This window comes from Podarcis bocagei (genome assembly GCF_964188305.1).
Source record: "Podarcis bocagei genome assembly, chromosome: 10".
Classification (NCBI taxonomy): Eukaryota; Metazoa; Chordata; class Lepidosauria; order Squamata; family Lacertidae; genus Podarcis; species Podarcis bocagei.
In genome coordinates this window covers 36,301,753-36,317,685 of record NC_138135.1, presented here as the reverse complement: position 1 = coordinate 36,317,685, position 15,933 = coordinate 36,301,753, and the positions used below count along the sequence as shown (strand labels likewise).

At 44.2% G+C, this 15,933-nt stretch overlaps 1 protein-coding gene across 7 annotated transcripts in view; it reads right to left on the bottom strand.

Annotated features, from left to right (window-relative positions):
* GSG1 (germ cell associated 1) overlaps positions 1–15,933 on the bottom strand; it is a 114,070-nt gene that overhangs the window by 12,083 nt on the left and 86,054 nt on the right. For 5 of the 7 annotated variants that reach the window (XM_081209572.1, XM_081209574.1, XM_081209578.1 and 2 more), the window contains one exon: positions 4,741–4,840. The gene's annotated coding sequence lies outside the window, so the exon portion shown is untranslated. Of the gene's footprint in view, positions 1–4,740; positions 4,841–14,119; positions 14,754–15,933 lie in introns of those variants that run through there. The other 2 variants (XM_081209575.1, XM_081209576.1) reach the window with 2 other exon arrangements.

Genomic DNA, 15,933 nt, shown 5'->3' with positions numbered 1-15,933 from the left:
CCCCATCTCAAGCCTGCACCAACAGCGACACATATACAGTTCACACCTTCTTGCCCTATCTAAACGGATAATAAATTTCCTTCTTCTGTATTGATAACAGGGATGGTCTCTTCATGCAATTAACATTCCATTCTTTCAATTGCACCATCAGGCTTTGAACAGACAGGCAAAGCCCATGCACCTGGAGCAGGCTCCCCACCGCATTACCTTTGCTGAACGCAATTTGCAACATCTGAACCAAGCAAGACCATTTCAGATTACACCACAACAGGCACAGCCCCTTCCCCCCAAGGTACATACTCATTCTACAGGTTTTCAGTATTCCTCAACTTTTCAGCCCTTCACCCTAAAGTCTGGTTGCCACCTTTATGCATCAGTTTATGATTATTATTATTTTTTAAAAAAGAAACCTTCATGAAAAAATGTCAGCATATTAGTGTGCATATCTAATAAATACATTTTGTCAGCACTTTTCTCTACTTCAATGCAGTTTTACATGTTATTTTCATCAAGGGATGCATTTGTATCCAACCTTTCCCCTAATACATACGTGTGTGTGCGTGTATTGCTGGAAAACTGCATTGCAACATTCACAGAAGTGTGGATTTCAAAAGGAAGCCGCATTTTGGTTTCTTGATTGTTTCAGGAATTGCAAAGTAGGTGGGATCACATAGTGAACTGAACCAGATTTCTCCCCCATCCTGACTTCTGTGAACTCCATTGAGTTAACTTATTTTAGAATCCAAGGCATCTGAAAAACCTCTGAGCATTATTTACCCTTCCTGCTCCCTGATCTTTTCTGAGGCAGCCACGTGGTTTTGCATTCCCACCCAATATTGGTCATGCATTTTTGTACAGGAATTCTGCACGCACACACACACACACACACAGAGAGAGAGAGAGAGAGAGAGAGAGAGAGAGAGAGAGAGAGAGACTTTAAAGCCAGCAGAGTCCAACTGGGAACCAGAAGCCAATCAAAATCTATGTGGAGGTAGGAAGGAAACCCCTCCGATTTGAGGGTTGCTACTTACACATTACACTGAACAAGAGAACAAAAGAGACCACGGTTTGCATTAAAATCTGCCTGTGCTAATTTATAAGTACTGTATATATGCAGAATTTAGAAATAATTGCTTTAATTTTGATAGTAAACACATCTCACCATTGTGGGGAAGACTGTCACTGGGTGGGATCTGTATGCCTAGTCAGTCTTCATTCATGTGCTAGATGCTGATGGGCCACTTCAAGGCTTCTGCTCCTCTCTCTCCTGCCGGTTTCTTATCTTTTAAACCAGATTTAGACTGGACAGACCTTCAAATACAGGGTGCCTTCAAATAAAGGCCTGGCCCCTGAGAACCCTTCAAAGAGAGGGTGCCCTGGATAAAGTAGGACACATGGCCACTCTAGATTACTTCCGCCACTTGCAGAATGCTTCCCCTCCACTGCAACAGCTTTATAACATACCAAAGCATCATCAACATTATATTTCTTACCCATCCTTCACTCTAAGTTTCTAGAGTGGGTTGCAATAATTATAGCACCTTGCAACGTATGACAGAGACAATTACCTTTCTGAAGGCTTTTCCAGTTGCTGCAGTTTAATGTGCAAGCTGCACTGAATGTCAGGTTCTGGGATTGCCTTGAATTCTGCACATCTTCCAGCTAGGTTTGCAGATGTCAAACTCATCCTGACCCCCTTACACCTCTTCCTCCTCCCTTTACCCACCCACCCTCCAAAAAAATCTCAGACGCCCCCTCCCTTCAGACTCCTCAGTGATTATTAAATGCTGTCCATCCAGTCAGCAGCTGTTTTGAGGGAAATGGGCATTTTATAATCCACAATGCAATCACAGCACAGCTGTTCCTGGAGATTACAGAGAGAAAGATTGGTATTGCAGGCTGGGATTAAGCATAAGAGGTGACCTCCATTCACTGCAGGAGGAAATCTTTCAGGGAAAACAGAGCTGGAGTCATTCATGACCAGTGGCGATTAAACTAGCAACAGTTCAGAATGAGTTGGTGGGCCTCAGCTCAGGTGTAAAAGGCCCATGGCACAAAATCTGGGGCAGCCACTGATGCTTCTCCATGACTTCAGCCTTACCAAGAGAGGCAAAGGGTGCAAGTGGTCAGTAAAGACAAAATGATTTTTCATATTGTTATTGTTTCATTCATGATGCAAATTCATCTACGTCTCTTCAGTCATATGCCTGAATATGCAAATGCTGAAAATGCTGAAAATCTGTTGTATAGGGAAAGTCTGCAGGGGGCTTCTGCAAGTAGAGCTCTCCCTGTGATCAGGGTGAAATAGGGCCTACTTACATTTCAGCAAAAGTGAGTTGAAACCCCATGCAGACCTTCTCTAGGACTAAGGGAGGTGCACAGTGTGCAAGGACATTGGAGGTGAGGTTTGCACACCTGTCCCCATCCACACTTCTACCATTCATGTGTTCAGGTGCTCTGATCGGACGCCACTAGGGTGTTCAGGTGCAAGATAAGACAGGACTCCTGGCAAGAGCTGTGCTGAAGAGCTTGCACAAGCCACCCCTGCCGAAATCCCCTTTTCTTCTACTCAATTTTTAAAAGTGCAGGAGGCCTCTCTTCTTTTGCAGCTGGCCACCTTAGATCCGTGTCATGTAAATGTGGGGTGGGGGTGGGGAGAGAGAGAGAGAATAAACACATTCCGAGGACTGGAAATTTGGCACTGTCGCTACTTGAAACTTTCTGATAGCATTTCATTTTAATTCAAAATTTCTAACATGAGGCTTGGAGAGAGAGCATGGGGACCAGAGAGCACACAGCTGCACAAATTGCCAGGTGTGCAATTTAGTTTTTGTTGGATTACACAGGATTAGGAAGTCCTTGAGGTAGGCATCATCGCTTACATAACTATCTAACAGGAGTAGGGAGTGCTTTTTAAATTGGTGTACTCAGTGGAGGACTGATTAATTTAGTGTCCCCCTGGGGAATCAGAGCAGCTTATTGGTTTCTGGCACTGCAGCCGCACCACTAGAGTAAGACTGAGGGATTCGCAGAGTCTGAAATTTTACCCTAACCCTGAACTAGTTCTCTTGAGGCTACTTTAGATAATATAGACATGGGGGTTGAGTATTTTATTTGTTTTGACGGTTTTCCTGTCTCTTACCCATGTATGCACAGATCCTCCTTGTCCACACTTATCTAACACTTGCCAGCACCCTCAGCAGAAGGACCTGAATGTGTAGGCTGTTGCATAAACAAACTCTCAAATGCACAAAGCCTCTACATTTCCAGTGGACCCTGGACCTAGTGGTATGGGAGAACACAGGAAAATGCCTGTTGGAGCAGACCAAAAGCCCATCCAGGATAGCGTTCAGTCCTCACAGTGGCCAACCAGATGGGGAACTGCACTACATTTTCCTGCACTTTGATTTGAGCTCTGCCGAGACTTATAAAACTCATATCTAGGAAAAGGAATACGAAGCAAACAGTGGCAGTTATTTATCCCAACAGTAGATGGCACTCCTTCCTCATAATTCTTTCTGAGGGGTGGAATCCCATTTGCTCCAGTTTTTGAAAATCTCCTACCACTGGAAGGGTAAAAGACTCTTTCCTCCTTTTAATTCTTTATTTTTAAAAGGAACAAACAAAAACATTTGGATTTCTTTTTTCTCTGAATGTATTTTACCTCCTCCTCCTCCCTCTGTGACTATGGAATATTTGTGATACCACCCTAGAATTTTTATATACCATATTTTTTGCACCATAACACTCACTTTTTTCCTCCTAAAAAGTAAGGGGAAATGTCTGTGCGTGTTATGGAGGGAATGCCTACGGGTGGCATGCCTACCGATTTTCCTCCTCTAAAAACTATGTGCGTGTTATGGTTGGGTGCGTGTTATAGAGCGAAAAATACGGTAATCAAATCAATTACAGGTATCTTGAAAATACCTGCTGCACCATCTCCCTGCTTTTGCTGTGTCCATCCACCTAGAATTGGGCTTTCACAATATACTTGTTTTGAGAGACAAAGCCAAAATCCCTTATTCTTTATTGTGCCCATATCTTGCTGCTCCCAATTCTCTTCCTAGTTTCATCTTCTGCCACTTTCCACTATCTAAAGTGATCCCTTGACATGTTAGCATGATGATTTCGAATATGAAAACAATGCACTATTTATCCTTTTATAAGCATATCTACAAGGAATATATCTTATTTTGGGGGGTGGGAGGGAGGACAGGCAGGCAACTGCTGTACTAACATTTGGTATCCAAGCATAATTTTATTTTTTTAAGGTCATGCTTAAGTTAGGCTCAGCATCCCTTATGCATGATGATCCAAACACTTGATTCCTACAAATGCTGGTAGGATCTTCCTGTACTCACTATCAAATGAGGTGGATAAATATTTGCCCTGGGGGTAGTCAACTATATGAGGGAAAGTAATGCTGAAATAAATTTCAGCATTTCAGCACTGTCTCTTTGCACTGTTCACATTACTGTGATGGTACACGGTATGCCTATTCAGGCCAAGTCTCAATGGGTGATACTTAATGACACCGAGTCAATGTTAGTCATAAGAACACAAGGAGAGCCGTGCAGGATCAGGCCAAGAGCCCATCTGTTCCAGGATCCCATTCTCACAATGGCCAAACAGATGCCCCATGGCAAGCCCACAGGCAGGACCCAAGCAGTCTCCCCTGGCAGAGATGAGATGTGCTGAATCGGCAGCCCTGCCCTCCCAGTTCAAAGGGCAACACCCCACCTGTGACTCTCAAAGATGGCACAGCTCTTCATCGCTCCTCACGGGGGGCACAGGAGGTTTCTTCCGGTGGTGCTTCAATGATGAGTCCTTGGTAGCAGCCCTGGAAAGAGATGGGGGACTTCATCACAAACAGGAACACCAAGACAGGACAAGGCACAGAGAAATGCAGAGAGAGAGAGAGAATCAGCCATACCCAGGCAGCTGTTCTCACAGCTTATCCGATGAGGCGCTGGTTATCTTCAACCCTACAGCTTCTCTTTTTTGCCCACCCGAGTTAAAAAATTCCCACAAGATGGTCCTTTTCACTCCTGGCTTCTGCAAAGGAAGTATCCTTCCCAGGGCAATAGCACCAAGACTGCTAGACCTCTCAAAGCTGGAGACAGACTCAAATGGCAGTGTTTTTTTGTTTTGTCTTTTTGCTTGAGCCCTAAGTAATTCCACTCAGATTGTAACCTTTATTTAGCTCTTTAACCCTTCCTTAGCAGCAGTATACGTGGGATGCGCATTTCTAGCTGGTAACTACATTTGATGGGGAGACGTGATTGGCTTTCACAAATCCCCTACTATGAAAGGCATCAAACCCCTCCGGAGATTTTAAAAATAGGAAATGACTTAATACTGGGTATTAGAAAGCTCCGGAATCAGAGCTTATTATCCAAAGAGGGGTGTTTGTCACAATTCCTCCTCCCCAAGCCTTGTGGCGTGGCCGCCATTCATTGCAATGGCAACAGATGTGCAAAAGATGCTTAGCCTGTGGTTCTGCCACAAAGATCCAAAGTCTTGTGGGTCCCCTAGCAGCTGTGTCTTGTCTACGCTTAGTAAAGTAGGCTTCAGAGTTCATTCAAATGAATGAGAAAGAACAACAGTGACAATGAGAGAGATAGTTTTGTAAAAGAAAAGAAAAAGCCAGAGAGAGAGAATATCATGGAGTTGCTGTGTGTGTGCTCAAAAGATGCCAGTTACATAAATATGAAGATCAGATGGAGCCACAATAGGAATTTTTGGTCTTGCATCGTGTGAAATTGTAAGCTTGGAAGTGAAATGTGAGCACCCGTTATCCATTTCTCTCTCTCTCTGTCTTAACAAAGCCTCAAATTTCTGAGGGTCCTGACCAAATGTCTCATTTCCCTCATGGGTTGATTATTTCCAAATTTGTTCATTCATTCTGAATTATGTCACAGAAGTGGCGGGATTTCCACTTTTGCACAAGGTGCTGTGTCCTAATTTAGAAGCGCTCCTCAAAGAAACTCTTGCCAGCCTCAGTTATGTCACTTGAATGGATGCTTACCCCAGGGATAGGGAACTTAGTCTTATATTGGTAATCCTTACACCACCACCGTAAAGCAAGTTAGTTTTACTGATCAATACTAATCAATACGGTAAAAGGTAAAGGACCCCCGGACAGTTAAGTCCAGTCAAAGGCGACTATGGGGTGCGACACTCATTTCACTTTAGGCTGAGGGAGCCAGCCTTTGTCCACAGACAGCTTGACTAAACCGCTTCTGGCGCAAAGGGGCACCGTGACAGACTAATCAATATGAGCACCCTCACACAGCAGGTGGTGAGTGGACTGAACCTGAGGGGAGATTTGAACCAGGGATTTCTCAAGCTCATGCTATTAAGCCTTAATTGCCAATTATGCAGTCTCTTTCTGGAGAACACTGGAAACATTGGAAAGATGTTCTCTGTCCAGCCCAAAGGGGACTTTGATTTCTTCAGTGGAAAGGGGGGGGGATTACATAAGTTTACAATAAGCACCTAGAGACATTCTTCTCTCACTGGATAATTCACTTTGGCTGTACACAAGCCACTACTATGTTAACATGGGGGAATATACATATCCGGAAAATGCTTTCTTTTTTTAGTAAAAGAGATGGGGAGCAAGCAGAGAGGTATGGTCACTCAATAAAGCATTAAAAAAAGTTTGGTGTTGATTGTCCATATTGTCTACATTGATTTGCAGTGGGTCTTTAGGGTTTCAGTTGGGGGAGGGTCTCTCCCACCTCTTCCTGGAGATGCCAGGGATAAAATCTGGAACCTTCTTCATGCGAATCAGATGCTCTGCCACTAACCTATGACCCGTTTCCCCGAAGACAACACAATGTGTCAGGAATTAAGGACTTGGGAGATGGCAATGGTTACTTACCTGTGAGGGATAGACACTCTGCACCAGCTCAAGGGCAAACCTAATATATAAACTGGGCAAAATGTCTATATCTATCACAGAATAAGAAGTTTCTAGAACAGACAGACATACAGTGGGGTACCTATACGGGGAATTGTGTGAAATAATTGTTGCAGAGTTGTAAAAACAAGTCGAGCAATTGTGTTGGGAGTCATTGGTATTCAGACAGTTGTTTTCCTATGTGTGGAAAACAGGAATGCCCAGCCCATAATTTAATCACATTGTGCCAGTGGGTGTGGTAGTGGTTGCTATAGCAACAGTTTGTACTGTGTAATTCCTCTTCCTCTGGCTTTGGGCAATGAGGAGTGTCTGGCTGGGGCTGGATATTACTCGTGAGGTCTGTTTCCCACAAACAAAACCGTTTTCCCGCACAGAGATCATTTCTAGGAAGAGAACAATGCACTTATTTCACCAGCATTACATGTGAGTTGCGGATGATGAAGCCCTCATCCTGACTTGGCCAGTCCATGGCACTTTCACTCACTCAGCCTCCAGTCCCTGGAAGAGGTGCTGTGGGGAGATCAAAGGAGGGAAAACTCTAGAGCCTTGTGCCAGGACAAAAGGTCCCAAGGACCCCTGGAAAATATGATTTTCCTAAGGATGCCCTTGGGAAATGGCATCTCTCAAGGGTACCTACCTGGGGTTTTGGCCCCATGCCAAAGCGGGGAGGGAGATAATTTTCCCTGCAGTTGTAGTTCTGCAGCTGCTGGTCTGGCCAGTCAGTGGGGTTTAAAAGGAGCAGGTTAGGGACCAGGGGCCATGTGAGTGAAAGGGAGAGGATTTGGGGTGTTACAGGGGGATGAACCAAGCTTTGGCCTGCAAATCAGGCACCCTGCTTCCCAGTTTGGTGGGAAGTAGCTCGGCTTATTTCTCCAGCAAAGATGAGGTGAGCTACAGGGGCTTCCTCATCACTATCCACATATTCAAGCCTCCTCTTTTGCAGAAAGCCGACGCCTGAACTCTTGAGCATGTGCAAGCTGCTGTAGGTGGCATCAAAAATATGCTTGTTTCCCATGGAAATCATGTGCATGAATCACAGGGTATGAATCACACTTGGGTTTACGTGCTTTCGCTCTGTACAAGCAAGGATTGGAGCAGCCAAGCCAACTCTTCGGACCAAGCCCTCTTCCTGAACCTTTGACAGCAATATGAGTGGCAGATATGAGCTGGTCAAAGTACTGTGTCCCTAGCTTCACCTATGGCATTCAACTTCTCATTAAAGGCACAAGAGCAGGGCAGGGCATTTTCTTCTATTATCAGTTGGCAAGCTTACCCAAAACACCCTCTGATTCTCCCCACATGGGAGGGACTGCTTTGGGACTTTGGGGATTAGGATTGACTGGGTGGTGCAAAGCTCTGACTGGCCGGAGAACAGTAGATTGAGAGAAAGATCTGCAGGGCTTCTCTGACTTCAAAGAGAAGTATAAAAATTTGTTGGGCATAGGAAAGTGTGAGGTCTTGAGATTTTGAGGTTTGTTAAAATAATAATAATAATTGCTTGATATTTTCATTGGGAAGGCAGTATCTCAGTAGTCCTAGTGGACTGCTTGCCACCCTATTCCTGACAAGCATTTTTTAAAAATTAGATTATCTGGGTTTGATTTGTGGTGGTTTGTCCAAAGCAAAGAAGACCAAAAGATCAAAAAAGCAGAGTGACTTCGGGTTGTCCAGGAGAAGGCAGCTTCCAACAAATTAAAAGCACAGTAAAACATTAAAAACTTCCCTATACAGGGCTGCCTTCCGGAGACAAGAGCTAGCAACCTGATGGACAGCATGGAGTAAAACTGTACCACTGCTCCACATCAGTCCAAACCCAAAGCAGGGGGCAGCTCTGAGATGAATATTTCCTGTGGCCTGGGAATGGAGGAAGAATCTTAAGGTGAGGATCTCTGCTGCCCCCTACAGTGCTGCTAATAAATGCATCCCAACAAAAATTGCTTTCTGGAGAAAAGAGTAAGATTAAGCAATTGGACCCTGCTGTTGGTGACCGGGGCTTGTTTTTGTCAGCCAGCGATGGTATGAAGAAAAGAGGAAGGGAGGAGCACCTCTGAATGAACATGCAGAAATCTGAGGAGCAGGAGGGTGCGGTTGACAAACAGAAACATTACACAGAATTCAGATGTTGTGCATGTAGCTACTGTGCTCAAAAGAAACCAGAAAGCCATGTTGAAATGTCGCAGTCATCTGCATCGAGGATTTGCTTGCAAGTTGCTGCTCTAATGAGGCTGCTCCTAGATTGGGGATGAACAAGAGGAATGAAATGTCCAGCCATGCCATAAGAATGTTACTGTTGTGACAAGGAATAAAGATATTGCTAAGTCACAGCAAACTTTGACACATCATGATGCAATATAAATATAAAAGGAAGGGAATGTACACACTAAGACTGGCCTTGTTCCATTTGAGTTTCATAGAAGGAAGGTTCATTTGGGTTGAGCAAATATTTGAAATATTTCCCCCTCCTTTCTCAAAACCAGGATGTCTATAAAAAGCACAGCTTAGAAATGTGAGATGCTATTCCATTCAAATAAGGTGTTAATTAGAGGTGTATTGTTCCAATCTCATCCGTGATCTCATACAATCTCATTAGCATAGGGTTTGAATTGAGGGACGAATCAGTGGTATATTCAGTCATTTACATGAGACCTCCAATTTAATTTTCCAGAGGCTTCTTGGCCAAACAGAACGAAACCTTTGTTTTTACTCAAGTAGTAGGTATTTTCTTTTGCAATGGAATAAGGTTTTTGAGCATTAATAAAACAATGTGGCAAGCTGTTTTAAGTTTGCACAGACGCCTCGGCCATTTTGAGCAGTACACAAAATCAAATCACTCTAAGTGCTAAAACAGGAAGCAATAAAATGGACATATATCTCTGTGTTAAAGTTTAAAAACAAAGCTTGATCTTCTACTCAATTCCTAGGGGAGGCAGTAAGATTCTGCATTTATAGCATGCACCTATGGGCAGTGACAGTATGAGAAGCCTGGGAATATTCACAAACATTCTGGCTTCTGAGGGGAATGAAGCTCACTATAGCAACTCTCTAAATTGAAAGGACAATTGACCAGAAAAGAAACTTCATACAGACTTAGGGACAGCAGTAGCAAAGTATGATAAACTCAGGAAATATGAATAGGCTCGTTATTACCTTTCATTCCCCCAAGGAAACAAAAAATCTCACTCAGGAAAGTGGGGGTGGGGAGAAGAGGAAATGATGGAGCTCTATATAGTGAGGGATAGGGAGGAAATCTGATTCAGTTCACATTTAAAGGCAAACCTTTCTAATTCACAATATCCAAAACAATATGCAAACAGAAACACAACCATTCTTTGAAATCCATGCTTCTCCAAATTCTGAGATGCTGTTCTCCAGCCAAGTAAAAAAATGCACTTACTAGTGTAAAGTATGCATAAAAATGCATATATCTGCAACAATAACACAAAAATGCATCTCATTACGGGAAAATACTTTGTGAAATTGTGTGCATTAGGCAAAGTTGCATACAGCATGTGCACATTAGGAAGAATGGGCACTAAAATGCCGGTGAATTTTCATGATGGTATTTTAAAAAAATAAATAAATCACGAAGAGCTGTGGAAATGTGGAGAACCAAACTTCAGAAGGAAAAAACTAGAAGTGCAGAGAAACTGAGATTGACACTACAAAAAGGCAAATGGGAGGAACAAAAAAGCACGGGACGGGCACTGTGACTATCCTCTAGTCTAGTCAATGCAGCCTTTTATCAAAGGTGCGGCTGTCCTTCTTCTGAAACGAAGCTCCATCTTGAAACATGCAATTCACTCATGTTTGCTAAAAACACGCCCACAACACAAAAAACAGACAATGCCTCCTTTCTTTTCTTCCTTTCCTCTCCCAGATGTGGGAACTCTTTTAAGTGAGGCCAAGGAATGTAGGTCCTTGGAAGGGTCTGTTTCAAGAGAGAGACCCCCCACTCCCACCCCCGCCACACACAAAGAGAGACAGGCGGCCAGAGATTATTTCAGAGTTTCCCTTTGGAAGATCTTCCTCTGCCTCTTTGCTTAGGCCCTGAAGGCCACCTCAGGCTTTGCATATCACAACCAGTGAGAGAAGCAGTGGTGCGTAAGTTTTCTTTTCTGCCTTTCCTGTGTCAGGTGTGAAACAGAGAATCCAACAGCAGCAGCCAGCTTCCCTGCCTCAGGTGGCACAATGTCATGATTTATTAATTGGTTATTTCTATACCGCTTAATATATTAAAATATATCTCTAAGCGGTGTAGAAGAAACTGAGGCAACAGCAGACAACTTGAACAAAAATACACAGTCATATTAAAAATGTTTATACAGTATCTATCTATCTATCTATCTATCTATCTATCTATCTATCATCTATCTATCTATCATCTATCTATCTATCATCTATCTATCTATCTATCTATATCTATCTCAATATACATTCATTTTTCTTCTGACGCACCCTCCCTCTCAGCCTCTGGGTTCTCACCCAGAGTCAGATCAAAACAAACTCTCAGCTCACCCACAAAAGTCTCACAATGAGAAGGGTTCCTGGAAACAGCGGACATCACCCTAGTCTCTTACTCTAGACTTGCTTTTCATGGACAGACCCAGGGCCTTTTTTTCCAGCCAGTACTCACTGGAAATGAGCTCTGGCACCTCTTTGGTGTGTTCTGGCACCTCTGAAGCATTGCAGTGCCATTCCCTGGCACAGCGCTCAGGGCTGCGCGGTGGAGGAGGCGGGCAGCACAGTGGTTGGAGCAGTGCAGCAGAGATTGGCGGCGTAAGGTGGTGGGGCTCAACTTTGGTTCCAGCCCTCTTTTTCTAGAAAAAAAAGCTCTGGGCAGGCCCAAAGCACCTCCTCAGGCTGCCCTCAGCTGTGTCCCATTCAGCTGCACCTTCCACACTCAGTTCCAAGTACAGCCGGTTTGTTGAGTTTCCCAGGGGGTCCAGAGGATGGGAGAAATACCCTTTTCACTCACAGTTCTATCCTCTCTTCCTCCACCTGCCCCCCATCTTTCTATAGCACTCATATTCTCCACTGTAGTAGCATGTTCAATTTTAAAAAAAAACAATCCAATGTGGCATACTCTGGGCTTTCAAATTTCTGTGGTGCCCCCTGCCTCTCCCACCTACAATGACATTTTAAGTCATTGTTGTGGTGCCCTCTTAGGTCAGTGCACAGTGCAGGTGTGCTGGGCTGCCCTAAAACCACCTTTGTAAGAGTGCCGACGCATCTCGCTTCAGAAGAAAGTGAGCCAGCCTTGCTGGAATCCTGAGGAAAATCCTGACTCAAAAGGTGTTATTGCATTGGTAGGTAATCCTCCGTTGGTGCCAAGGAAGGGTTGCCCACCAAAACAAATATGAGCTTCAGAAGAGTGAGTTTCCTTGGGACCACAACAAGAAAATGTTAATTCCTCCCTTCCTGCTCCTGCAGTCCTAATCATTTCCTGCCTTTCAGCAGGTGGATGCTCTTGGCATTTGAAAACCAACAAACAAAACACCCTATAATAAAATTGTAGAATTGGAAGGGACCACGAGGGTCATCTTGTCCAACGCGTGGCACAAACCCACAATCTCAAGCTTAAGAATCTCATGCTCTACTGACTGAGCTATCCCACAGCGAAAGACACTTTCACGGTCATGCCTACTTTGGCACTGACTTACTCAGGGAGTCGATCACCATTCATTTGCAGTCACTTGGTTCCAGCCCTCTTTTTCTAGAAAAAAAAGCTCTGGGCAGGCCCAGAGCAGTCTTCAGTTTCTCGCCTGTAAAATGGGAACAAAAATTGCGACCTTTCTCAAGAAGATTTTGAGACAGCAAACACAATAAGGACTGCAAAGCATCATGTAAAGTTTTAACAAGTGCTATATAAATTGTTAGTAATAGCAGCCACTGTTTTGGCACCTTATGTACACGATGTGGCTCCCTTTTCATACACTGCAAGTTACCCTGGAGGGCAATTGCAGCAGGCTATTTCCTCTCCGGCAATGGCTCAAATATGTTGCTGCTGCTGAATGACTTACATTTGTATCTAGAGAAAATGATTTCATTTTTATCCTGATTCTAGCCAGCTATTTGGTCATATTTGGAAAGGGGGGGAAAGGCTTTGAAGCTTGAGGGCTCACACCAAGAAAGTTTTTCTGTCTGCTGGAGAATGGCTTCCGTGGCTCCAAATGAGGGTGTGGGCTTTTGAGAAAATGGGTCTCTCAGGACGTCCATCTTCAGCCATGAGATGGCCCTTGTTTTTGAAAGGAGGTTGGTTTCCAATGATTCCCGATAGCTGGCAGTGGTAAAAATAATAATAAATCATCTTGCCTGTTTTGCTGAACGTTACCAGTTGTTTCAAAGAGCTGCTTTCTGCTGTTTTATCGATTTGATTGCTGTTGTATGGTTCTTATTGTTGTGAGTTTTACTACTTCGTTGTAAACTGCCTTGGAAGTTTTACTGACGGGCAACATGAAAATGTCTTAAACATCTGTGTGTACACAAAGATATACACAAACTGTGTCTATTGTGAAGCAGAAACGGGATGATGTGTTCCTGACAGCTACAGGCCCAGCTATCTCAGACTGGAGCTGAAATCTTGCAAGGACAGGTGGCATTTCGGAGACTGGATCAGAGAGAGGGGGGCAGGGGGAGAAATGAAAGGTGGCATGTAAGAACATCGAGGATTGCCTTGCTGGCAAAGGCCAAGGCACATCTAGTCCAGAATTCTTGCTTCCACCAGCAGCTGTCCAGGAAACAAGAAGAGCATGCAGACAACGGCCATCTCTGGATCCACTTCTTCACCCAGCCAGGCAATTGATGGGATATTCCCACCTAGGAACATGGGAAGTTTCATTCATCCCACCAGGAGGGTCATAGCTACCAGTAAAGACATTTGCAAATATTTGCTACCCTTGCCGTGACAGCAGACAGGCAAGAGGAAGCCCTGTGAGTGATGCCCCGAGCCCAGTCTGCATTGCAGTGCGGGTCTAAGCAGCCACACTCCCCTGGTGTATCACGGGACCACCACCTCTTTTTGTCTACCATGCAGAGGAGAAGCAGGCCAATGGCAGCTGCTGCCAACTAGGTCAAGAACAGGCTCCTTAGTGTGTGGCATGTGATTCCCCTTAATTCCTGAGAGAGCCAACATGAATATCTGCAGCAAATTTTGTAGTTATTGGATTCCATTTGTCAAAGCAACCCGGTACTCACATCTGATCTGCGTACTTGAAAAATGCCACACACCCCCAATCTCTGACAGCTCTTTGATGTCTCTTTGCCATGTGATAACTGCCCTCTTCATTCCAAGCACTCTCCTTGTCTTGCCTTGAACTAACCTCTTCATCTGAAGAGATCCCTGTGCACCCATGTGTCTCTCCATTCATCAATTGTTCCTTCCCGGTGCTCAGGGCTTGCCACATAAGCCAGCATTACTGATGCCGTAATTCTTTCTTTACATTTCCTTGCCACGAGAAAGTTTCCAAAGGGAAATTCCAACCCCCTTTGCTGTTCCAGACACATGTCTTTTCCAAATTCCTGAATGTTAGGAGGAGTCCCACTGAAACAGGAGCAGAAACTTCTGGGAATCTTTAATTATTATTATTTTGTTACGGTTCATATTTGCATACCAAGGAATGGCCTCAGCAGAGCTATTTTCCACTGCATTCAGCACCAATATAACAGAGTGCGACTCCTGACTACGACTGCAGTTCTTGCATCTGAAAAAGTTTGCTTCAACTTCTTCCATGCGGACTACAGCTGCAGCCTGTACTGATGGCTCCCAGAGTTTTATGTATTTATCCATCACGTTTCTATCCCACCTTTCCTCCAATGAGTTCAAAGTGGCGTACATTGGCCTCCTCCCAATACCTCTATGAGAGACTGACTTGTGCAAGGTGAGCTTCATGGCTGAGTTGGGATTTGAACCCTCATCTCCCAGGTCATAGTCCAACAGTTCAGCCACTGCACCACAGACCGTATGACGATCTCCTGAAAGACAGTGCATTTTTGCAAAGCCTTGTGCCTAAAATATAGCAGCTAAAGGACAACATGAACAGGCGAACTCGGATGGATTTGGCTGGGAAAGGTTGTTTTTGTTTTTAAGTAAGGATAGCCTATAATCACAGAACCCACAACTCGTTATTTCTCGGTCTCTTCTCAGGAAGCTACAAGGACTTGGATCCATTTCAAGCCTTCATGTTGAAATTCCTTCTTTGTATGTATAGTACACACAGGCAGCGTGCCAGAATCCTGAGAGGCGGAGGGAAAAAGGGAGGGAGTTAAATGCCATATTATTAAAACCAGGTTCAGACACGTTGTGAAGCGTCAGAAGATAAGCTGCTGCAACACCTCTGCTGGGTTGGCTGTGCTTTGCTTTTGCCACACAGTGACTATATGCTTGGTGGCCCTCCCACTTTCCAGAGGCAGAGAAAACTGCCAGAGATGGCAGCCCAGCTTCCCTTTGGATGGGGCAGCCTTGGAGTGTTGCTGTTTGTTTACAAGGGACATTGTTGTGTGCACTTATTTTCATTAATATATGCATTTTTGTGCACAGTCTCTGTCTGCATTGCAAAATTCAGTGGAATGTGAATTGTGCATGACAGCTTGTGTTTGGTCTGCTGATTGGTGTGAGTTAGGCAGGTTTGCATTAAAAGGCAAACTGAGCAAGTTTCTCCCCCAGCCCTATTGACAACGGAGAAAATATACCGTAAGCGGCTCACTCACAACCATTAGCAAGCATCAAGGATTTAAAAGGTGGTCCTTGTTACCATGAAAATGTATTCCAGATTAAAATTTGTTGGCCTTCAAGGTACCACAAGACTTTGTTCTTACTGCAGCAGACTCATATGATAATGGATTCAAATTACTAGAAAAGAGATTCCAACTATAATAAATAATAATTTATTATTTATACCCCACCCATCCAGCTGGGTTTCCCAGGAAGAACTTTCTGATGGTAAGAGCTGTTCTACAGTGGAACAGACTCCCTCAAAAGGTGGTGGACTCTCCTTCCTTGGAGGTTTTTA